Source organism: Helianthus annuus, chromosome 11 (assembly GCF_002127325.2).
Source record: "Helianthus annuus cultivar XRQ/B chromosome 11, HanXRQr2.0-SUNRISE, whole genome shotgun sequence".
Classification (NCBI taxonomy): domain Eukaryota; kingdom Viridiplantae; phylum Streptophyta; class Magnoliopsida; order Asterales; family Asteraceae; genus Helianthus; species Helianthus annuus.
In genome coordinates this window covers 147,664,414-147,674,199 of record NC_035443.2, presented here as the reverse complement: position 1 = coordinate 147,674,199, position 9,786 = coordinate 147,664,414, and positions in this window count along the sequence as shown.

The window sequence follows — 9,786 nt, the reverse complement described above, 5'->3', positions numbered from 1 at the left end:
TGACGTGACCCTTTTTCGTGTAAACTGACTGACTTTCTAATGACCTTGCTACACCAACCTTGACCGAGTTTGAAATCAAATGGACTTAACCACTTCTAGTGAACTTGTTATGTGTTTTCGATCAAAAACACCTACAAACACTTGACTTTATCACATGTATCGACAAAAACAATATTCAATGCAAATTCAAATGATCACAATTTAAATGGCAAACAACAAAGCATGGGCCGAAGACTATGATTTGGCCAACACTCTTGATTATCAACAACAACTTGGACAATAAACCCACTAAGCAACAAATTTTTAATGAATATATGGACACAACAAATTACCAGTTTACAACCACTAAATCAATTTCATTTGGTGTTCGATTATAATGGATCCTGTTTAGTGATGGGATTGGGCCACAATTTCAACTAGTTATATGCATCCACTACACAATTAATGATAGGGCCGTAGTATTTGATGGGTCGGTGCAACTAAAATTGATCTTATTGGGCGGCCACTATAACAACACTTTAATGAACTGACGTGACATCAATATCTCCTGCAGTACTAAAATTTTGGGCGGCTATATTATATTTCCTTTAAAAATCCGATTGGGCCTCTAAGGTTAATGGGCGGCAACAGTTAATTGGGCATTTATAATATGATGTAGTGATTTATGAGCTGTTTGAGTTGTTTACTAAATCGGATTTGAGTTGTTTTTCCAATAAAAGCACATGCAACTACTACTGAACAATCCTCGTTAAATGTATCACACGTGACAGGCCTATTATCTTACAACATCAATTGTTGTTGAACAAAGATTGGGCCGCCTAAATCCACAAAAAGTATGTATGACATATTATCGAGACTCAAAAATATGTCTTATAAGCGGACCACATATTGCACTAAAAGCGATCCGTCATGTTGCTGAATAAGCGATCCTCAAATGATGTTAGAAAAAGCGGACCAAGCATGTAATTTTGAGCGAACCTGGCAGAATAATGTCCTAAAAAGCGAACCAAAACAATATTTTGAAGCGAACCTCGGTGACGTCAGCAAAGTACGAACCGAAAGCAAGCGAAGGCACAATTTGAACCAATTTTAGGCCGATTTAAGTTCTGAAATCTTCCAGGTTTTGTTAATTCATGATTACGCACACACTGTGTAAATTTGAAGCGATTCTGACCGTAAAAAAGTTCCGTTTTTTTCGAAAAAGAAAGGTGTAGAAGCAAAAAAAAATGATGAAAACGAGTTGTATATGCGAGATCTCCTCCTCCTTGGCTCTGATACCAATTGTAGGATCGGATTTCCACCTAAACGAGTCGTTCGGAAGAGCTCAACTCCGTTTCAGAGGCGGAAACAAGGAAACGGACGTGTACACAGCTTGTATCACACTTTAATCCTCTTGTATATTGATTTTACAACGTTTACGTTTACAAGGAAAAACCGGCAATACCTCGGTATCAGATCTGAACAATGTTACAAATGAAATGACAATGAACCTATTTATAGTATTTCTGGACCGCTCCAATGACAGTGAACACAAAAGCGAACCATGAGCATGACCTTAAAAGCGAACCTTCCATGTTGCCGTATAAGCGATCTCACTTAAATCCAAATAAGCGAACCATTCAAATCTTTGCAATAAAAGCGAACCTCCTCATTTGACTGATTCTTCAAACCTCCATGTGAGCCGTCAAATGAACCTCATTGGACCTTCAAACCAATGCTTCTCATTGGTCCTTTTCATGATGACATATCATTGGACCTTTCTATGGTCCAATCACAACAAGTTGTCACAATTAACTTTCAAGTCCAAATGAACTTTGTCGTTTACTGATGTCTTGATGATATTCATATTATGATGATGTCACAAGTATGATGTCATCATTAAACATGATGACATCATGCTTAATCAGATTCGCAACGCAACCCGGACTCGACATTAGACGAAGACGACAGATGACTGCACCAACAGGTGTCCACCTCAACCGCTCAAGCAGAATACACCGCGGCCTACAGCTGCTGTTCACAAGTTCTCTGGATACAAAATCAGTTGCTGGATTATGGAATCAACATCATGAAGACTCCTATATTCATCGACAATGAAGCGTGTCTAGGAATTGTGAAGAATCCCATACACCACTCAAGAACAAAGCACATCGAAATTCGAATTCACGCAATTCGAGATGCTTACGAGAAGGGATATATTCAAGTGGTGCCAGTGGATACAACACAGCAACGGGCCGATATCTTCACGAAAGCCTTCGATAAAACCCGATTCAACCAGTTGGTAACCTGGTTGGAAATGGTCAATTTCCTTGACTGGAAATGAATCTTGTGATCAAAATTTGTAAAAAAAAAAAAAACGTTTGTTGAAAAATAAAACAAGTATCGGAAAACGTTGCCCACCAAAAAGATTTTCTCATTAAAATTTTATTTTCGGGCAAATGGACTCACGAAAATAAAGATTTTAGGGAGGATATATTCAGAAAATCCAAAAACAAATGCTTATGTCTGACTCCTGCTAGAGGAAGTGATAGAAAATTGCTAACTTTGTCATTTCTTTTAACAGAATACAAAATTAAATCAGGGTGCCAAGCAACGACGTGTCGGTAGATTCAGCAACACCGACGAGTAAACTGCTGTTAGGGAGCAAAACATAATGTCTACACAAGAATTCTTGCTTTTCTCAGGCATTACGCATCTCAGTGGGTAACACGTTGCGGCATATGGCTTAATGGTCTTGAATCTTGCGTTGACAGATTGCCAAAGTCTGAGACTTCGGGTCTTTATATTGGTATTTCATTCGGAGGATATCATAGTTGTTCTTCTGTTGCATCCAGATACATGCTGACCTAGACGCTATGATATTCTTTTAATAATAAGTGCCTTAAAAAACAAAAAAAAAGGCCAAACCCTTTCTAATAAGCGCCATTTTTGGCCAAAACCCATAATAAGCGCCATTTTTGGCCAAAATCCTTAGATAGATTAGTTGGTAACTCTTCTATACGGTGGTACTGACCTGTTCACCGAACTATCTATCTTAGCCCTCGATAGCTCTTGGGATCTCTGTTGTACGAAAGTACAGACCTGATCTCCGTTCTATCGTTGAAGAGAATGAAACCAATATACTCACCCGTTATGAAGAATCTTTGTGCATACCTTGATCGCGGGGGTATGTCCTGACGTGGGACTCACGAGGGCATAATGACTCTATTCTCAATAGCTTGTGTCGAAGACTTGTCAATATTACCAAAACATGATAATAGCGCTCTCCGAAGGCATGTTGAAAGAAGGATGCATGGATTTAAGCGGGCAAACATACTGGCAGTTTTTCTTGTGCCCTGGTTAGTAAATAATAATAATAATAGATAAAGAATTTGGCGAGTGTTGGCAAGATGATCTTCTGCAGGTAAGTTCGATGAGCGTCGGATATTTCAAGAAAATTTGCATTAAATGGAACCTCCCAAAGCAAGAAATTTGAAGTTCGGAGTCAAAATGGCCCAATTTTTAGCAATATTGTAAATATTTCGAAATAAACAGCATTTTAAACAAAAATGGGCACGTTTTACGAGAAAGTTTGAAACCAACGAGCAAAATTAAAACTGTTTGAAATTTAACCTTTGGCGGCTGAATTAAGATACCAGCGAAATTAATTTCGCTGGTTATCAAGATTCATATATATATACAATTTTTTTAACCGTCTGTAAATATTCAAACTTTTCAAACAAGTCAAAACGGTTTCTTCGTCTTCTCTCCTGTTTGTCACCGAACTTTATTATAAAATTGACACAAGATTCAAATCCATTCAAGATTATCAGGTACTCTTCTTCACTAAATTGATGTTTTCAGTTGTTGATCGTTCCTTTCTCTTCTTGATCGGTTGGGTTTAATGGTTAATACTTCATACTTTGTGTGGGTTTTGAGTTTCGATATTATATGGGGTTTGTTTGTTCTTGATGCATTGCAAATCTGTTGACGATACAAGTGTAAAAACCGAGTTGAATCCGACATTAAATGACTGCATAAGTTTAGACTTGTGCAAAACTCATGATTGATCGGTTGAACATGAACAGTTAAAGGGTTTCAAAAAGGGTTTTATAAGAAATTTATGGTGCCAGCGAACTTACCATGATGACAGTGAACATGGCGAATTTACTAGGAATCTCAAAAGTCTCGAACGCGAGTTCGAGCAACCAGCTAACGATCTATTTCGCTCGTGTAGCGAAGTAGTATCTTGCCTTCGCTGGTAAATCATTTCTGGAGACAAGACTCTGTCCTCGTTTAAGTTCGCTAGCGAAATAAAACTTGATCAGGATTTGATATCGACAAAGCTAATCGGACAACTAGCGAGCTCAGCGAAGACACGAGTCCGGTTCATGAGCGACGGTAGCGATGATACCGGTAACCAGTGTCTAGTCGGCCAGCGAAGTCAGCAATGATGAACCATCTTCGTTGACTGATCTGGTCTCCGGATTTCGATAACTAGCACCAGCGAAGACAACCATGTCTTGCCAGCGATTTTAACTTTGTTTTTAAAATTCATTAATTTAATTGATCTAACATTTTATATAATCTTGTTCATTTTTTGTATATAGTTTCTTGTGCATAGTTTCCCATGTAAATGTTCGTTCTAACTTGCCTCGTTTTACGTGCCATGTGCCGTATGGTGAAGATTCTCGAGTGGGATAAAACGTTGAAACATAATCAAAGCATCAACCTGGACGAAGTGCCTCTAGATTTTGAAGATGTGAGTAGATGGGTACGTTCCAGCAGAATCGGTTATGCTGTGGAGACAGCAGTTTAGGTTTACAACATTCACATACAAGAATTCTGGGAAAACGCAAAAGTAGAAACCATCAACAACAAAAGAGGGATAGTGTCAACGGTTCGCAACAAAAGAGTAGAAGTGACTGAAGACAGGATCCGTCAGGTTCTGAAGCTGCTAGACAATGATCAAGATCCGTTAAGCATGAGCAAAGATGACATTCTTGATGGTTTTCAAGGAATGGGCTACGCTGGAGATTTCAGTCATAAGAAAGAGATCAAGAGAGGAGGACTCACCAGAGACTGGAGATTCATTGTTCATGTTATTTCTATGAGTTTGGCTCACAGAAAGGGTGGCTTTGATGGTTTGAACTTGGAATGGTCGGCAGCCATGCTGAATTTATGTCTTAATCAGAAGTTTAATCTCTCTGGATTAATATTCAACTATATGCTTGAAAATGCAAGTGGAGCTACGTGGGCGATGTATCCAAGATTCATTCAGGTGCTTATCAATGATCAACACAAGGATCTGCCAAACGATGGAAATGTTTACAAGTTCCACGTACCCACTAGCCGTCAGTACACTGAGATAAAGACCAATGAATGGGTGCTGTTGCATGATTGGATGTACCAAGCAGAGAGATTACCAATAGTCAAGGAGGCTTATAAAAGGTACAAAGAAGTTGTTCGAGAAAAACAATAGCGAGCTGCTCAAGCTCAAGCCGAAGCAGCCACAAAAGAAGAATGAGCTAAAGGAAAAAGGAAAGAAAAACAGGCAGCTGAAGACGTTCCACCCAAAAAGAATAGGGCGTCGGAAAGCACTGAACGATTTATGGAGGCAGGCATAAGGGCGGGCGAGTCAGAAGAACAACGCCAGCACATTAAAGATTTGAAAGCAATTCACGCCTTGCAAGAAAAGGAGAAAAGAGAAAAGAAGTTGAAGAGAAAAGAGATATCATCCTCAGAAAGACCAGAGACGGTGCCTGAGGAAGTTCAAAGAATGAATGAATTTGTTGACACCTTACTTGTTGATCCTGTTGAAGTCCCAGCAAGTCAAGGCCCCTCCAAAGTGTCCCCTATGTAGCCAACAAGGATTTCAAGGCCTCCAATACCTCCACAAAGGGTTCGCCCCTTTCAAGAACTCTACGACAAGCTGATCAAAGATACTGGGCCTTCAGTTGCCAAAGAAATCTGTCTGCTAAAGAATCAAGTAAACGACACGAACCTTCTGAGGGAAAAGATCAAGGATCAGAGGAAGAAAAACAAAGAAATGACTGCATACATGGCTAAGCAGTCCAAATTCATCAGATTCCTGCAAGCAGGGTTGGAGAAAATGTATAGAATGATGAGAAGCATGTGTGAGAAAATGAAAGTCGAGCCAATGTTCACCTTTGAAGAAATCTTTGACTTTGATGCTTTCATAGAAGAAGAAACAACTAGAAAAGAAAAGGAGGCAGAAGCAAAGAAAAAGCGTTTGGAATCGGTCGACAAAGTATCGGAAGGAAACGAAAGTGATGAAGAGGTTGTGGATCGGGATGATATGTCAGCAAAGTTTCTTGAATGGGGTCTTGAAGACGAAGTTCTCTATGAACAAAAGAATGGAAAAACCTTCTCTCCTGAGCACCCTGAATGGTTTAAGAAAGAGAGAGAACGACTCCCGGATTTCTATCAAGTAATAACAGTGGAAAAGACTGAAGCTACGGATAAAATAATCAGCTGGATGTATGACAATCTTCGTGGAATGTTCGTGGTAAAGAGACGTGGTGGAGTAATCCAGTATTTCCAAACTGGCTTTGATCTTTTCACACTTCCTAGGTGGGATCTACGGGAACTTGGTCGTCTAGACATATTAAACCATGAAGAAAGAGGAATCGGGAGGGATTTCGAGCGAATAATTGCCAAAGAAAGTAACAAGGGTTTCCCAGATCATGCTCTGCAGCGTCCTAGACGCAGAGTTTCAAAAACAACCATCGATCCAGTAACTGGAAAGGGTAAAGTGACGTGGGTAATCAACCCAGCCAAAGTTGTCACGAGGATCAAGCTCCCAGAAGAAGTTCCTGTCGCTCTCACTAATTTTAAGAAATGGTTTTATGACAGCAGGACTGGTGAAGCTGTAATAAGATCCAATGAAAATGAAGATATTCGTATTCTGGATCTGATGGATGTCTTTATGTTTGGGCTCTCAGATCTGACAATATTAAACGCTAGCCGTATAAATGTAGGAGCCGGAAATACAAATTTGGAAGAGGCTGCGTTATTTCAGAGAGCGGTGGAGCGAGCATGGAAGTTGAAAAGAGATATGCTGGATTTGGTTGATAAAATTGAGAAGAGGAAAGAAAAGGATGATAAGAAAAAGGAAGCAAGAAAGAAGAAGAAACACGAACGAAAGAAAGAAGGAACTTCTGCTTCTACTACTGAACCCACCACCACATCACCACCTCCGGCCTCATCCACATATGAGGCCACTAAGGAGGACCAACCAATTTGTGAAGCTATAATTACTCAAGAAACTCCGGAAGCACCAACCGAGACCGAGGCACCACCAGAAACAACAATTAACGAAGAAAATCCAATAGAGCCCGAGAAGCAAGCTACTGAGAATCCAGCCGCCATAACTGAAGAATGAAAAGACAAGTATGCAACGATCTAGGGGGGATATTGTTAGAACTTTTGAAGATCGTTGATACTTGTGCTGGATTAGTTCAGTCATAGTTTGTAGCTAATTAGAATGTGCAAGGGCTTATTTTGTAATTCTCTAATAGTATTGTTCCTGACCTAGTGTAGATAAGATTCCAGCAAATTTATAAATTTGCTGGCTAATCAGGAACACTATAAATAGCTCATGCCTTGTAACAAACTCAAGCTTTTGGCTCTTCAATGAATATTGGTGTTGTTACATTCTTGTGTTGATCTTGTGCTCAAATCTGATATCCAAGGTGGTTTATTGTTATATCTTATTGTTTGGATTCAATACAACACTTGTTGTATTCATTAATCCATTAGCTTCACCTTCATCTTTGATCTTTCTTAACTTTTCATATCTCAAACACCTAATCAATAGGTGTTATGGGTTAAAACAACCAACCACTGTGATCCGGATACGTTTTGGGATCTACATATTGTGATGTCGAGAGTCGAGACTTGTCTAGGACAGATGATGCTGAGCTTCTTAAAGCGAGAAGTAAGACCAGCATTGTCGCCACCTTCTTGCTTGATATTCCAAAACTCGTTCTCTAACTTCTAGAGCTCATGTGGGGGACATAATTCTTTCATCATGATTTCCTTCAATTCCTGCCAAAAAAGTCAATAGGCTGCATCGTTACCTCGTCTGTTTCATTCGGCAGTCCACTAGTCCAGAGCCCTGGACTGAAAGACCCCAGTTGCGTTAACAGTGCGGAGGTTGTCTAGGCATCCGCTTTGACGAAGAGTGACTTCAATCGAGTCAAACCACTGAAACATGGCGCTGGGCCCGTCTTCACCAGTTAAGTCTTTAGGGCCACAGGCCTTGAATTGCTTGAAGCTAAAAGAAGCCCTTGGCGAGTCGCTCTTTGAATCAACAGAGGAGCTGCTCTTCACCTTGTTGATCTCGCTGACGATCTGTGGAATGACCTTAGCCATTTCCTTGGCGACTAGAGAGGCGATGCGTTTATCAGCGTGGTTGCGGAGAGTAGTGCGGGAAGTGTGGGAACCAAATGATGACATTGTCTGCAGCAAACATCGTTACATGGTTTGAGTTTCAATCATATCGAGTATAGTTTTGCATACCACCAAAAACTCCTTTGTGTAAAGCTCATGAACACATCTATCACATAGGCACATAATCCACATAAGCACATAAGCACGTAATCCACGTAATCCACGTAAGCACATATTCAACTATATTTTGCACGTATTCACCTACATATTTTGCACGTATTCACCTATCTTTCAATTTCACGAAGCGCGTTCGAGAGTTGCAAGTGCGAGTAGCGATAACGAGTAATATAAGCGAGTATCATAGCATGCGAGGGTTCATAGATTGGCTGCGATTTGTTAGCGTGTTTAGATAATAGTGCAGTGCGAGTTGTGCGCGTTTAGTAAAGCGAAAAGTGTAAGGTTTCCAAAAATCGAAATATATAAACACATAAAACCACATAAAACACATAAAATTGATCATTCACAGAGTCAGCGGGATTGTCTCGATGTCATGGCCCTAGCCCGGTTTGACCCGGTCAAGAGCCGCGAGACAGGAACCCCGTGGTATTTAATTGATGCGACAGCGGAAGATTTTATACAGGATCTTTTAAAGCTTGAAATGCCCGTTTAGTTTATTTCATAATTTAGGATAAACCCCGTAATTTACAATAAAGTGATTTCGCTGGGAAATCTTTATTTTAAAAAACATGTTTCTTTATTTATATTGAGCCACTTCCTTAAGCTTGTAGTGCTTCACCGCACTTTTCCTGGATCACAACAGATCACCTGAAAACATGTTTTAAAAAGGTTTTGTCAGCGGGGAAATACTGAGTGAATCATTCTTTTTGTCTAAAAATGACAGATTGTTATAATTTCCAGTATTAAGAGCGATTACAATGTTTATATATGTCAACCATATACCCACGCTATTTGTCACTCGACCACCTATTGGCTATCTCGTTGTCCAATGGTGTCTGTGACTATGGTTATATCACCCCTTGGCTAACCCGTTGTCCAATGGTGATGGATATCAAGTAATGTATACAAAACCCCACATACCGGCTGTATTTGAAGACTACAAAGACTTAATCCCTGTAATTATAACTTTGAAAACAAACATGATTTTGAAAGCAAGTTTGGTAAAAAGAGAATGACTCACATTGCAGATTTATGCGGGCAGAGTTTAGCCTACTGATTACCCTGTTAACCTAATTTAAATAACAACGCACACGAACTAGGTCAGTAACTAATAAAGCATTTACGATAACTCACGAGATTAAACCCTCACGACGAATGACGAAGTATAAACCCTAATTTGAGCAACACTTAAACATTCATCGGATAGTTTCAATC